The 15,415-nt window shown below is 66.1% G+C and overlaps 1 protein-coding gene across 2 annotated transcripts in view; it reads right to left on the reverse strand.

Moving 5' to 3' along the window:
* ccnh (cyclin H) overlaps nucleotides 1-14,989 on the reverse strand; it is a 64,201-nt gene extending 49,212 nt beyond the window's left edge. The window contains exon 1 of one of the 2 annotated variants that reach the window (XM_069890477.1): nucleotides 14,911-14,989. The gene's annotated coding sequence lies outside the window, so the exon portion shown is untranslated. The other variant, XM_069890486.1, reaches the window with a different exon arrangement.
* Nucleotides 14,990-15,415: the final 426 nt, after the last annotated feature.

Here is a 15,415-nt window from a genome sequence, read left to right on the forward strand (position 1 = left end):
TCCCCTCCCGGGGTGGGCACCCTTCACCCAGAGACTCTACGTCCTCCCCTCACGGGGTGGGCACCCTTCACCCAGACACTCTACGTCCTCCCCTCCCAGGGTGTGCACCCTTCACCCAGAGACTCTACGTTCTCCCCTCCCGGGGTGGGCACCCTTCACCCAGAGACTCTACGTCCTCCCCTCCCGGGGTGTGCACCCTTCACCCAGAGACTCTACGTCCTCCCCTTCCCGGGTGTGCACCCTTCACCCAGAGACTCTACGTCCTCCCCTCCCGGGGTGTGCACCCTTCACCCAGAGACTCTACGTCCTCCCCTCCCGGGGTGTGCACCCTTCACCCAGAGACTCCACGTCCTCCCCTCCCGGGGTGTGCACCATTCACCCAGAGACTCCACGTCCTCCCCTCCCGGGGTGTGCACCCTTCACCCAGAGACTCCACGTCCTCCCCTCCCGGGGTGTGCACCCTTCACCCAGAGACTCCACGTCCTCCCCTCCCGGGGTGTGCACCCTTCACCCAGAGACTCTACGTCCTCCCCTCCCGGGGTATGCACCCTTCACCCAGAGACTCTACGTCCTCCCCTCCCGGGGTGTGCACCCTTCACCCAGAGAATCTACGTCCTCCCCTCCCAGGGTGGGCACCCTTAACCCAAAGACTCTACGTCCTCCCCTCCCGGGGTGGGCACCCTTCACCCAGAGACTCTACGTCCTCCCCTCCCGGAGTGTGCACCCTTCACCCAGAGACTCTACGTTCTCCCCTCCCGGGGTGGGCACCCTTCACCCAGAGACTCTACGTCCTCCCCTCCCGGGGTGTGCACCCTTCACCCAGAGACTCTACGTCCTCCCCTTCCCGGGTGTGCACCATTCACCCAGAGACTCTACGTCCTCCCCTCCCGGGGTGTGCACCCCTCACCCAGAGACTCTACGTCCTCCCCTCCCGGGGTGTGCACCCTTCACCCAGAGACTCTACGTCCTCCGCTCCCGGGGTGTGCACCCTTCACCCAGAGACTCTACGTCCTCCCCTCCCGGGGTGTGCACCCTTCACCCAGAGACTCTACGTCCTCCCCTCCCGGGGTGTGCACCCTTCACCCAGAGACTCCACGTCCTCCCCTCCCGGGGTGTGCACCCTTCACCCAGAGACTCCACGTCCTCCCCTCCCGGGGTGTGCACCCTTCACCCAGAGACTACACGTCCTCCCCTCCCGGGGTGTGCACCCTTCACCCAGAGACTCCACGTCCTCCCCTCCCGGGGTGTGCACCCTTCACCCAGAGACTCTACGTCCTCCCCTCCCGGGGTATGCACCCTTCACCCAGAGACTCTACGTCCTCCACTCCCGGGGTGTGCACCCTTCACCCAGAGAATCTACGTCCTCCCCTCCCGGGGTGGGCACCCTTCACCCAGAGACTCTACGCCCTCCCCTCCCGGGGTGGGCACCCTTCACCCAGAGACTCTACGTCCTCCCCTCCCGGGGTGTGCACCCTTCACCCAGAGACTCTACGTTCTCCCCTCCCGGGGTGGGCACCCTTCACCCAGAGACTCTACGTCCTCCCCTCCCGGGGTGTGCACCCTTCACCCAGAGACTCTACGTCCTCCCCTTCCCGGGTGTGCACCCTTCACCCAGAGACTCTACGTCCTCCCCTCCCGGGGTGTGCACCCTTCACCCAGAGACTCTACGTCCTCCCCTCCCGGGGTGTGCACCCTTCACCCAGAGACTCTACGTCCTCCCCTCCCGGGGTGTGCACCCTTCACCCAGAGACTCTACGTCCTCCCCTCCCGGGGTGTGCACCCTTCACCCAGAGACTCTACGTCCTCCCCTCCCGGGGCGGGCACCCTTCACCCAGAGACTCTATGTCCTCCCCTCCCGGGGTGGGCACCCTTCACCCAGAGACTCTACGTCCTCCCCTCCCGGGGTGGGCACCCTTCACCCAGAGACACTACGTCCTCCCCTCCCGGGGTGTGCACCCTTCACCCTGAGACTCTACGTCCTCCCCTTCCCGGGTGTGCACCCTTCACCCAGAGACTCTACGTCCTCCCCTCCCGGGGTGTGCACCCTTTACCCAGAGACTCTACGTCCTCCCCTCCCGGGGTGTGCACCCTTCACCCAGAGACTCTACGTCCTCCCCTCCCGGGGTGTGCACCCTTCACCCAGAGACTCTACGTCCTCCCCTCCCGGGGTGTGCAACCTTCACCCAGAGACTCTACGTCCTCCCCTCCCGGGGTGTGCACCCTTCACCCAGACACTCTACGTCCTCCCCTCCCGGGGTGTGCACCCTTCACCCAGACACTCTACGTCCTCCCCTCCCGGGGTGTGCACCCTTCACCCAGAGACTCTACGTCCTCCCCTCCCGGGGTGTGCACCCTTCACCCAGACACTCTACGTCCTCCCCTCCCGGGGTGTGCACCCTTCACCCAGAGACTCTACGTCCTCCCCTCCCGGGGTGTGCACCCTTCACCCAGAGACTCTACGTCCTCCCCTCCCGGGGTGTGCACCCTTCACCCAGACACTCTACGTCCTCCCCTCCCGGGGTGTGCACCCTTCACCCAGAGACTCTACGTCCTCCCATCCCGGGGCGGGCACCCTTCACCCAGAGACTCTACGTCCTCCCCTCCCGGGGCGTGCACCCTTCACCCAGACACTCTACGTCCTCCCCTCCCGGGGTGGGCACCCTTCACCCAGAGACTCTACGTTCTCCCCTCCCGGGGTGTGCACCCTTCACGCAGAGACTCTACGTCCTCCCCTCCCGGGGTGTGCACCCTTCACCCAGACACTCTACGTCCTCCCCTCCCGGGGTGTGCACCCTTCACCCAGAGACTCTACGTCCTCCCCTCCCGGGGCGGGCACCCATCACCCAGAGACTCTACGTCCTCCCCTCCCGGGGCGTGCACCCTTCACCCAAAGACTCTACGTCCTCCCCTCCCGGGGCGGGCACCCTTCACCCAGAGACTCTACGTCCTCCACTCCCGGGGTGTGCACCCTTCACCCAGAGACTCTACGTCCTCCCCTCCCGGGGTGTGCACCCTTCACCCAGAGACTCTACGTCCTCCCCTCCCGGGGTGTGCACCCTTCACCCAGACACTCTACGTCCTCCCCTCCCGGGGTGTGCACCCTTCACCCAGACACTCTACGTCCTCCCCTCCCGGGGTGTGCACCCTTCACCCAAAGACTCTACGTCCTCCCCTCCCGGGGCGGGCACCCTTCACCCAGAGACTCTACGTCCTCCCCTCCCGGGGTGTGCACCCTTCACCCAGAGACTCTACGTCCTCCCCTCCCGGGGTGTGCACCCTTCACCCAGAGACTCCACGTCCTCCCCTCCCGGGGTGTGCACCCTTCACCCAAAGACTCTACGTCCTCCCCTCCCGGGGCGGGCACCCTTCACCCAGAGACTCTACGTCCTCCCCTCCCGGGGTGTGCACCCTTCACCCAGAGACTCTACGTCCTCCCCTCCCGGGGTGTGCACCCTTCACCCAGAGACTCTACGTCCTCCCCTCCCGGGGTGTGCACCCTTCACCCAGAGACTCTACGTCCTCCCCTTCCCGGGTGTGCACCCTTCACCCAGAGACTCTACGTCCTCCCCTCCCGGGGTGTGCACCCTTCACCCAGAGACTCTACGTCCTCCCCTCCCGGGGTGTGCACCCTTCACCCAGAGACTCTACGTCCTCCCCTCCCGGGGTGTGCACCCTTCACCCAGAGACTCTACGTCCTCCCCTCCCGGGGTGTGCACCCTTCACCCAGAGACTCTACGTCCTCCCCTCCCGGGGTGTGCACCCTTCACCCAGAGACTCCACGTCCTCCCCTCCCGGGGTGTGAACCCTTCACCCATAGACTCCACGTCCTCCCCTCCCGGGGTGTGCACCCTTCACCCAGAGACTCCACGTCCTCCCCTCCCGGGGTGTGCACCCTTCACCCAGAGACTCCACGTCCTCCCCTCCCGGGGTGTGCACCCTTCACCCAGAGACTCTACGTCCTCCCCTCCCGGGGTGTGCACCCTTCACCCAGAGACTCTACGTCCTCCCCTCCCGGGGTGTGCACCCTTCACCCAGAGAATCTACGTCCTCCCCTCCCGGGGTGGGCACCCTTCACCCAGAGACTCTACGTACTCCCCTCCCGGGGTGGGCACCCTTCAACCAGAGACTCTACGTCCTCCCCTCCCGGGGTGTGCACCCTTCACCCAGAGACTCTACGTTCTCCCCTCCCGGGGTGGGCACCCTTCACCCAGAGACTCTACGTCCTCCCCTCCCGGGGTGGGCACCCTTCACCCAAAGACTCTACGTCCTCCCCTCCCGGGGCGGGCACCCATCACCCAGAGAATCTACGTCCTCCCCTCCCGGGGTGGGCACCCTTCACCCAGAGACTCTACGTCCTCCCCTCCTGGGGTGGGCACCCTTCACCCAGAGACTCTACGTCCTCCCCTCCCGGGGTGTGCACCCTTCACCCAGAGATTCTACGTTCTCCCCTCCCGGGGTGGGCACCCTTCACCCAGAGACTCTACGTCCTCCCCTCCCGGGGTGTGCACCCTTCACCCAGAGACTCTACGTCCTCCCCTCCCGGGGTGTGCACCCTTCACCCAGAGACTCTACGTCCTCCCCTCCCGGGGTGGGCACCCTTCACCCAGAGACTCTACGTCCTCCCCTCCCGGGGTGTGCACCCTTCACCCAGAGACTCTACGTTCTCCCCTACCGGGGTGGGCACCCTTCACCCAGAGACTCTACGTCCTCCCCTCCCGGGGTGTGCACCCTTCACCCAGAGACTCTACGTCCTCCCCTTCCCGGGTGTGCACCCTTCACCCAGAGACTCTACGTCCTCCCCTCCCGGGGTGTGCACCCTCCACCCAGAGACTCTACGTCCTCCCCTCCCGGGGTGTGCACCCTTCACCCAGAGACTCTACGTCCTCCCCTCCCGGGGTGTGCACCCTTCACCCAGAGACTCTACGTCCTCCCCTCCCGGGGTGTGCACCCTTCACCCAGACACTCTACGTCCTCCCCTCCCGGGGTGTGCACCCTTCACCCAAAGACTCTACGTCCTCCCCTCCCGGGGCGGGCACCCTTCACCCAGAGACTCTACGTCCTCCCCTCCCGGGGTGTGCACCCTTCACCCAGAGACTCTATGTCCTCCCCTCCCGGGGTGGGCACCCTTCACCCAGAGACTCTACGTCCTCCCCTCCCGGGGTGGGCACCCTTCACCCAGAGACTCTACGTCCTCCCCTCCCGGGGTGTGCACCCTTCACCCTGAGACTCTACGTCCACCCCTTCCCGGGTGTGCACCCTTCACCCAGAGACTCTACGTCCTCCCCTCCCGGGGTGTGCACCCTTCACCCAGAGACTCTACGTCCTCCCCTCCCGGGGTGTGCACCCTTCACCCAGAGACTCTACGTCCTCCCCTCCCGGGGTGTGCACCCTTCACCCAGAGACTCTACGTCCTCCCCTCCCGGGGTGTGCACCCTTCACCCAGAGACTCTACGTCCTCCCCTCCCGGGGTGTGCACCCTTCACCCAGACACTCTACGTCCTCCCCTCCCGGGGTGTGCACCCTTCACCCAGACACTCTACGTCCTCCCCTCCCGGGGTGTGCACCCTTCACCCAGAGACTCTACGTCCTCCCCTCCCGGGGTGTGCACCCTTCACCCAGACACTCTACGCCCTCCCCTCCCGGGGTGTGCACCCTTCACCCAGAGACTCTTCGTCCTCCCCTCCCGGGGTGTGCACCCTTCACCCAGAGACTCTACGTCCTCCCCTCCCGGGGTGTGCACCCTTCACCCAGACACTCTACGTCCTCCCCTCCCGGGGTGTGCACCCTTCACCCAGAGACTCTACGTCCTCCCCTCCCGGGGCGGGCACCCTTCACCCAGAGACTCTACGTCCTCCCCTCCCGGGGCGTGCACCCTTCACCCAGACACTCTACGTCCTCCCCTCCCGGGGTGGGCACCCTTCACCCATAGACTCTACGTCCTCCCCTCCCGGGGTGTGCACCCTTCACCCAGAGACTCTACGTCCTCCCCTCCCGGGGTGTGCACCCTTCACCCAGACACTCTACGTCCTCCCCTCCCGGGGTGTGCACCCTTCACCCAAAGACTCTACGTCCTCCCCTCCCGGGGCGGGCACCCTTCATCCAGAGACTCTACGTCCTCCCCTCCCGGGGCGTGCACCCTTCACCCAAATACACTACGTCCTCCCCTCCCGGGGCGGGCACCCTTCACCCAGAGACTCTACGTCCTCCCCTCCCGGGGTGTGCACCCTTCACCCAGAGCCTCTACGTCCTCCCCTCCCGGGGTGTGCACCCTTCACCCAGACACTCTACGTCCTCCCCTCCCGGGGTGTGCACCCTTCACCCAGACACTCTACGTCCTCCCCTCCCGGGGTGTGCACCTTTCACCCAAAGACTCTACGTCCTCCCCTCCCGGGGCGGGCACCCTTCACCCAGAGACTCTACGTCCTCCCCTCCCGGGGTGTGCACCCTTCACCCAAAGACTCTACGTCCTCCCCTCCCGGGGTGTGCACCCTTCACCCAGAGACTCCACGTCCTCCCCTCCCGGGGTGTGCACCCTTCACCCAGAGACTCCACGTCCTCCCCTCCCGGGGTGTGCACCCTTCACCCAAAGACTCTACGTCCTCCCCTCCCGGGGCGGGCACCCTTCACCCAGAGACTCTACGTCCTCCCCTCCCGGGGTGTGCATCCTTCACCCAGAGACTCTACGTCCTCCCCTCCCGGGGTGTGCACCCTTCACCCAGAGACTCTACGTCCTCCCCTCCCGGGGTGTGCACCCTTCACCCAGAGACTCTACGTCCTCCCCTCCCGGGGCGGGCACCCTTCACCCAAAGACTCTACGTCCTCCCCTCCCGGGGTGTGCACCCTTCACCCAAAGACTCTACGTCCTCCCCTCCCGGGGCGGGCACCCTTCACCCAGAGACTCCACGTCCTCCCCTCCCGGGGTGTGCACCCTTCACCCAAAGACTCTACGTCCTCCCCTCCCGGGGCGGGCACCCTTCACCCAGAGACTCTACGTCCTCCCCTCCCGGGGTGTGCACCCTTCACCCAGAGACTCTACGTCCTCCCCTCCCGGGGTGTGCACCCTTCACCCAGAGACTCTACGTCCTCCCCTCCCGGGGTGTGCACCCTTCACCCAGAGACTCTACGTCCTCCCCTCCCGGGGTGTGCACCCTTCACCCAGAGACTCTACGTTCTCCCCTCCCGGGGTGGGCACCCTTCACCCAGAGACTCTACGTCCTCCCCTCCCGGGGTGTGCACCCTTCACTCAGAGACTCTACGTCCTCCCCTTCCCGGGTGTGCACCCTTCACCCAGAGACTCTACGTCCTCCCCTCCCGGGGTGTGCACCCTTCACCCAGAGACTCTACGTCCTCCCCTCCCGGGGTGTGCACCCTTCACCCAGAGACTCTACGTCCTCCCCTCCCGGGGTGTGCACCCTTCACCCAGAGACTCTACGTCCTCCCCTCCCGGGGTGTGCACCCTTCACCCAGAGACTCCACGTCCTCCCCTCCCGGGGTGTGCACCCTTCAACCAGAGACTCCACGTCCTCCCCTCCCGGGGTGTGCACCCTTCACCCAGAGACTCCACGTCCTCCCCTCCCGGGGTGTGCACCCTTCACCCAGAGACTCCACGTCCTCCCCTCCCGGGGTGTGCACCCTTCACCCAGAGACTCCACGTCCTCCCCTCCCGGGGTGTGCACCCTTCACCAAGAGACTCTACGTCCTCCCCTCCCGGGGTATGCACCCTTCACCCAGAGACTCTACGTCCTCCCCTCCCGGGGTGTGCACCCTTCACCCAGAGACTCTACGTCCTCCCCTCCCGGGGTATGCACCCTTCACCCAGAGACTCTACGTCCTCCCCTCCCGGGGTGTGCACCCTTCACCCAGAGAATCTACGTCCTCCCCTCCCGGGGTGGGCACCCTTCACCCAGAGACTCTACGTCCTCCCCTCCCGGGGTGGGCACACTTCACCCAGAGACTCTACGTCCTCCCCTCCCGGGGTGTGCACCCTTCACCCAGAGACTCTACGTTCTCCCCTCCCGGGGTGGGCACCCTTCACCCAGAGACTCTACGTCCTCCCCTCCCGGGGTGTGCACCCTTCACCCAGAGACTCTACGTCCTCCCCTTCCCGGGTGTGCACCCTTCACCCAGAGACTCTACGTCCTCCCCTCCCGGGGTGTGCACCCTTCACCCAGAGACTCTACGTCCTCCCCTCCCGGGGCGGGCACCCTTCACCCAGAGACTCTACGTCCTCCCCTCCCGGGGTGTGCACCCTTCACCCAGAGACTCTACGTCCTCCCCTCCCGGGGTGTGCACCCTTCACCCAGAGACTCTACGTCCTCCCCTCCCGGGGTGTGCACCCTTCACCCAGAGACTCTACGTCCTCCCCTCCCGGGGTGTGCACCCTTCACCCAGAGACTCTACGTCCTCCCCTCCCGGGGTGTGCACCCTTCACCCAGAGACTCTACGTCCTCCCCTCCCGGGGTGTGCACCCTTCACTCAGAGACTCTACGTCCTCCCCTTCCCGGGTGTGCACCCTTCACCCAGAGACTCTACGTCCTCCCCTCCCGGGGTGTGCACCCTTCACCCAGAGACACTACGTCCTCCCCTCCCGGGGTGTGCACCCTTCACCCAGAGACTCTACGTCCTCCCCTCACGGGGTGTGCACCCTTCACCCAGAGACTCTACGTCCTCCCCTCCCGGGGTGTGCACCCTTCACCCAGAGACTCTACGTCCTCCCCTCCCGGGGTGTGCACCCTTCACCCAGAGACTCCACGTCCTCCCCTCCCGGGGTGTGCACCCTTCACCCAGAGACTCCACGTCCTCCCCTCCCGGGGTGTGCACCCTTCACCCAGAGACTCCACGTCCTCCCCTCCCGGGGTGTGCACCCTTCACCCAGAGACTCCACGTCCTCCCCTCCCGGGGTGTGCACCCTTCACCCAGAGACTCTACGTCCTCCCCTCCCGGGGTATGCACCCTTCACCCAGAGACTCTACGTCCTCCCCTCCCGGGGTGGGCACCCTTCACCCAGAGACTCTACGTCCTCCCCTCCCGGGGTGTGCACCCTTCACCCAGACACTCTACGTCCTCCCCTCCCGGGGTGTGCACCCTTCACCCAGACACTCTACGTCCTCCCCTCCCGGGGTGTGCACCCTTCACCCAAAGACTCTACGTCCTCCCCTCCCGGGGCGGGCACCCTTCACCCAGAGACTCTACGTCCTCCCCTCCCGGGGTGTGCACCCTTCACCCAAAGACTCTCCGTCATCCCCTCCCGGGGTGTGCACCCTTCACCCAGAGACTCTACGTCCTCCCCTCCCAGGGCGGGCACCCTTCACCCAAAGACTCTACGTCCTCCCCTCCCGGGGTGTGCACCCTTCACCCAAAGACTCTACGTCCTCCCCTCCCGGGGCGGGCACCCTTCACCCAGAGACTCCACGTCCTCCCCTCCCGGGGTGTGCACCCTTCACCCAAAGACTCTACGTCCTCCCCTCCCGGGGCGGGCACCCTTCACCCAGAGACTCTACGTCCTCCCCTCCCGGGGTGTGCACCCTTCACCCAGAGACTCTACGTCCTCCCCTCCCGGGGTGTGCACCCTTCACCCAGAGACTCTACGTCCTCCCCTCCCGGGGTGTGCACCCTTCACCCAGAGACTCTACGTCCTCCCCTCCCGGGGTGTGCACCCTTCACCCAGAGACTCTACGTCCTCCCCTCCCGGGGTGTGCACCCTTCACCCAGAGACTCTACGTCCTCCCCTCCCGGGGTGGGCACCCTTCACCCAGAGACTCTACGTCCTCCCCTCCCGGGGTGTGCACCCTTCACTCAGAGACTCTACGTCCTCCCCTTCCCGGGTGTGCACCCTTCACCCAGAGACTCTACGTCCTAACCTCCCGGGGTGTGCACCCTTCACCCAGAGACACTACGTCCTCCCCTCCCGGGGTGTGCACCCTTCACCCAGAGACTCTACGTCCTCCCCTCCCGGGGTGTGCACCCTTCACCCAGAGACTCTACGTCCTCCCCTCCCGGGGTGTGCACCCTTCACCCAGAGACTCTACGTCCTCCCCTCCCGGGGTGTGCACCCTTCACCCAGAGACTCCACGTCCTCCCCTCCCGGGGTGTGCACCCTTCACCCAGAGACTCCACGTCCTCCCCTCCCGGGGTGTGCACCCTTCACCCAGAGACTCCACGTCCTCCCCTCCCGGGGTGTGCACCCTTCACCCAGAGACTCCACGTCCTCCCCTCCCGGGGTGTGCACCCTTCACCCAGAGACTCTACGTCCTCCCCTCCCGGGGTATGCACCCTTCACCCAGAGAGTCTACGTCCTCCCCTCCCGGGGTGGGCACCCTTCACCCAGAGACTCTACGTCCTCCCCTCCCGGGGTGTGCACCCTTCACCCAGAGACTCTACGTCCTCCCCTTCCCGGGTGTGCACCCTTCACCCAGAGACTCTACGTCCTCCCCTCCCGGGGTGTGCACCCTTCACCCAGAGACTCTACGTCCTCCCCTCCCGGGGTGTGCACCCTTCACCCAGAGACTCTACGTCCTCCCCTCCCGGGGTGTGCACCCTTCACCCAGACACTCTACGTCCTCCCCTCCCGGGGTGTGCACCCTTCACCCAGACACTCTACGTCCTCCCCTCCCGGGGTGTGCACCCTTCACCCAAAGACTCTACGTCCTCCCCTCCCGGGGCGGGCACCCTTCACCCAGAGACTCTACGTCCTCCCCTCCCGGGGTGTGCACCCTTCACCCAAAGACTCTCCGTCCTCCCCTCCCGGGGTGTGCACCCTTCACCCAGAGACACCACGTCCTCCCCTACCGGGGTGTGCACCCTTCACCCAGAGACACCACGTCCTCCCCTCCCGGGGTGTGCACCCTTCACCCAAAGACTCTACGTCCTCCCCTCCCGGGGCGGGCACCCTTCACCCAGAGACTCTACGTCCTCCCCTCCCGGGGTGTGCACCCTTCACCCAGAGACTCTACGTCCTCCCCTCCCGGGGTGTGCACCCTTCACCCAGAGACTCTACGTCCTCCCCTCCCGGGGCGGGCACCCTTCACCCAAAGACTCTACGTCCTCCCCTCCCGGGGTGTGCACCCTTCACCCAAAGACTCTACGTCCTCCCCTCCCGGGGCGGGCACCCTTCACCCAGAGACTCCACGTCCTCCCCTCCCGGGGTGTGCACCCTTCACCCAAAGACTCTACGTCCTCCCCTCCCGGGGCGGGCACCCTTCACCCAGAGACTCTACGTCCTCCCCTCCCGGGGTGTGCACCCTTCACCCAGAGACTCTACATCCTCCCCTCCCGGGGTGTGCACCCTTCACCCAGAGACTCTACGTCCTCCCCTCCCGGGGTGTGCACCCTTCACCCAGAGACTCTACGTCCTCCCCTCCCGGGGTGTGCACCCTTCACCCAGAGACTCTACGTTCTCCCCTCCCGGGGTGGGCACACTTCACCCAGAGACTCTACGTCCTCCCCTCCCGGGGTGTGCACCCTTCACTCAGAGACTCTACGTCCTCCCCTTCCCGGGTGTGCACCCTTCACCCAGAGACTCTACGTCCTCCCCTCCCGGGGTGTGCACCCTTCACCCAGAGACTCTACGTCCTCCCCTCCCGGGGTGTGCACCCTTCACCCAGAGACTCTACGTCCTCCCCTCCCGGGGTGTGCACCCTTCACCCAGAGACTCTACGTCCTCCCCTCCCGGGGTGTGCACCCTTCACCCAGAGACTCTACGTCCTCCCCTCCCGGGGTGTGCACCCTTCACCCAGAGACTCTACGTCCTCCCCTCCCGGGGTGTGCACCCTTCACCCAGAGACTCCACGTCCTCCCCTCCCGGGGTGTGCACCCTTCACCCAGAGACTCCACGTCCTCCCCTCCCGGGGTGTGCACCCTTCACCCAGAGACTCCACGTCCTCCCCTCCCGGGGTGTGCACCCTTCACCCAGAGACTCCACGTCCTCCCCTCCCGGGGTGTGCACCCTTCACACAGAGACTCTACGTCCTCCCCTCCCGGGGTGTGCACCCTTCACCCAGAGACTCTACGTCCTCCCCTCCCGGGGTGTGCACCCTTCACCCAGAGAATCTACGTCCTCCCCTCCCGGGGTGGGCACCCTTCACCCAGAGACTCTACGTCCTCCCCTCCCGGGGTGGGCACCCTTCACCCAGAGACTCTACGTCCTCCCCTCCCGGGGTGTGCACCCTTCACCCAGAGACTCTACGTTCTCCCCTCCCGGGGTGGGCACCCTTCACCCAGAGACTCTACGTCCTCCCCTCCCGGGGTGTGCACCCTTCACCCAGAGACTCTACGTTCTCCCCTCCCGGGGTGGGCACCCTTCACCCAGAGACTCTACGTCCTCCCCTTCCCGGGTGTGCACCCTTCACCCAGAGACTCTACGTCCTCCCCTCCCGGGGTGTGCACCCTTCACCCAGAGACTCTACGTCCTCCCCTCCCGGGGTGTGCACCCTTCACCCAGAGACTCTACGTCCTCCCCTCCCGGGGTGTGCACCCTTCACCCAGAGACTCTACGTCCTCCCCTCCCGGGGCGGGCACCCTTCACCCAAAGACTCTACGTCCTCCCCTCCCGGGACGGGCACCCTTCACCCAAAGACTCTACGTCCTCCCCTCCCGGGGTGTGCACCCTTCACCCAGAGACTCTACGTCCTCCCCTCCCGGGGTGTGCACCCTTCACCCAGAGACTCTACGTCCTCCCCTCCCGGGGCGGGCACCCTTCACCCAGAGACTCTACGTCCTCCCCTCCCGGGGTGTGCACCCTTCACCCAGAGACTCTACGTCCTCCCCTCCCGGGGTGTGCACCCTTCACCCAGAGACTCTACGTCCTCCCCTCCCGGGGTGTGCACACTTCACCCAGAGACTCTACGTTCTCCCCTCCCGGGGTGGGCACCCTTCACCCAGAGACTCTACGTCCTCCCCTCCCGGGGTGTGCACCCTTCACTCAGAGACTCTACGTCCTCCCCTTCCCGGGTGTGCACCCTTCACCCAGAGACTCTACGTCCTCCCCTCCCGGGGTGTGCACCCTTCACCCAGAGACTCTACGTCCTCCCCTCCCGGGGTGTGCACCCTTCACCTAGAGACTCTACGTCCTCCCCTCCCGGGGTGTGCACCCTTCACCCAGAGACTCTACGTCCTCCCCTCCCGGGGTGTGCACCCTTCACCCAGAGACTCTACGTCCTCCCCTCCCGGGGTGTGCACCCTTCACCCAGAGACTCCACGTCCTCCCCTCCCGGGGTGTGCACCCTTCACCCAGAGACTCCACGTCCTCCCCTCCCGGGGTGTGCACCCTTCACCCAGAGACTCCACGTCCTCCCCTCCCGGGGTGTGCACCCTTCACCCAGAGACTCCACGTCCTCCCCTCCCGGGGTGTGCACCCTTCACCCAGAGACTCTACGTCCTCCCCTCCCGGGGTGTGCACCCTTCACCCAGAGACTCTACGTCCTCCCCTCCCGGGGCGGGCACCCTTCACCCAGAGACTCTACGTCCTCCCCTCCCGGGGTGTGCACCCTTCACCCAGAGACTCTACGTCCTCCCCTCCCGGGGTGTGCACCCTTCACCCAGAGACTCTACGTCCTCCCCTCCCGGGGTGTGCACCCTTCACCCAGAGACTCTACGTCCTCCCCTCCCGGGGTGTGCACCCTTCACCCAGAGACTCTACGTTCTCCCTTCCCGGGGTGGGCACCCTTCACCCAGAGACTCTACGTCCTCCCCTCCCGGGGTGTGCACCCTTCACTCAGAGACTCTACGTCCTCCCCTTCCCGGGTGTGCACCCTTCACCCAGAGACTCTACGTCCTCCCCTCCCGGGGTGTGCACCCTTCACCCAGAGACTCTACGTCCTCCCCTCCCGGGGTGTGCACCCTTCACCTAGAGACTCTACGTCCTCCCCTCCCGGGGTGTGCACCCTTCACCCAGAGACTCTACGTCCTCCCCTCCCGGGGTGTGCACCCTTCACCCAGAGACTCCACGTCCTCCCCTCCCGGGGTGTGCACCCTTCACCCAGAGACTCCACGTCCTCCCCTCCCGGGGTGTGCACCCTTCACCCAGAGACTCCACGTCCTCCCCTCCCGGGGTGTGCACCCTTCACCCAGAGACTCTACGTCCTCCCCTCCCGGGGTGTGCACCCTTCACCCAGAGACTCTACGTCCTCCCCTCCCGGGGCGGGCACCCTTCACCCAGAGACTCTACGTCCTCCCCTCCCGGGGTGTGCACCCTTCACCCAGAGACTCTACGTCCTCCCCTCCCGGGGTGTGCACCCTTCACCCAGAGACTCTACGTCCTCCCCTCCCGGGGTGTGCACACTTCACCCAGAGACTCTACGTCCTCCCCTCCCGGGGTGTGCACCCTTCACCCAGAGACTCTACGTTCTCCCCTCCCGGGGTGGGCACCCTTCACCCAGAGACTCTACGTCCTCCCCTCCCGGGGTGTGCACCCTTCACTCAGAGACTCTACGTCCTCCCCTTCCCGGGTGTGCACCCTTCACCCAGAGACTCTACGTCCTCCCCTCCCGGGGTGTGCACCCTTCACCCAGAGACTCTACGTCCTCCCCTCCCGGGGTGTGCACCCTTCACCTAGAGACTCTACGTCCTCCCCTCCCGGGGTGTGCACCCTACACCCAGAGACTCTACGTCCTCCCCTCCCGGGGTGTGCACCCTTCACCCAGAGACTCTACGTCCTCCCCTCCCGGGGTGTGCACCCTTCACCCAGAGACTCCACGTCCTCCCCTCCCGGGGTGTGCACCCTTCACCCAGAGACTCCACGTCCTCCCCTCCCGGGGTGTGCACCCTTCACCCAGAGACTCTACGTCCTCCCCTCCCGGGGTGTGCACCCTTCACCCAAAGACTCTACGTCCTCCCCTCCCGGGGTGTGCACCCTTCACGTCCCCCTCCCGACTACTCACACCCGATGGAAAGTTCGAGCTGGAAACAACTTACCCGCCCGCATCCGCAGCCTTTCCTCCAATGCCCCCCGCCCCCCTGTGAGCGCCAATGGCAGCGGCGGGACGAGGGAAGGGAAGGGGCGGAGCGTGAGAGTCTCGCGAGGTCTCGCTCGACCGTCGCCCGCAGAGCGGAGCCGGTGGAGCCTCTACCTGCCGCAGCTGCTTTGCAGAACTGTAGGTTATTGCATAGAAAAGAAACGTTGAGCGCTTTCTCCCATTCCCATGCGGAACTCGCCCGTTGCCCCCACTGCGGCCCCTTGTCGCCTCCGACCCCGCCTCAGGGCCCCGTAATGCGGGACCCTCCCCTCAGCCCGGAACGTGCCTGCCAGTCGGCTCCGTGTGCTCAGATGGCCAGGTTTGTGACCGGCCCGTCGTTGTGGGTGCCCGTAGGGCGGACAGTCCTCTGCCCCACCGCCGGTGGGCATGAACCGTGACGAGCAGCCTTCTCCCCCTCACTTCGCCACAGGAAGGCAGTGAAACACCATAGGCTGCAGACGCTG

This window comes from Narcine bancroftii, chromosome 1 (genome assembly GCF_036971445.1).
Source record: "Narcine bancroftii isolate sNarBan1 chromosome 1, sNarBan1.hap1, whole genome shotgun sequence".
Lineage (NCBI taxonomy): Eukaryota > Metazoa > Chordata > Chondrichthyes > Torpediniformes > Narcinidae > Narcine > Narcine bancroftii.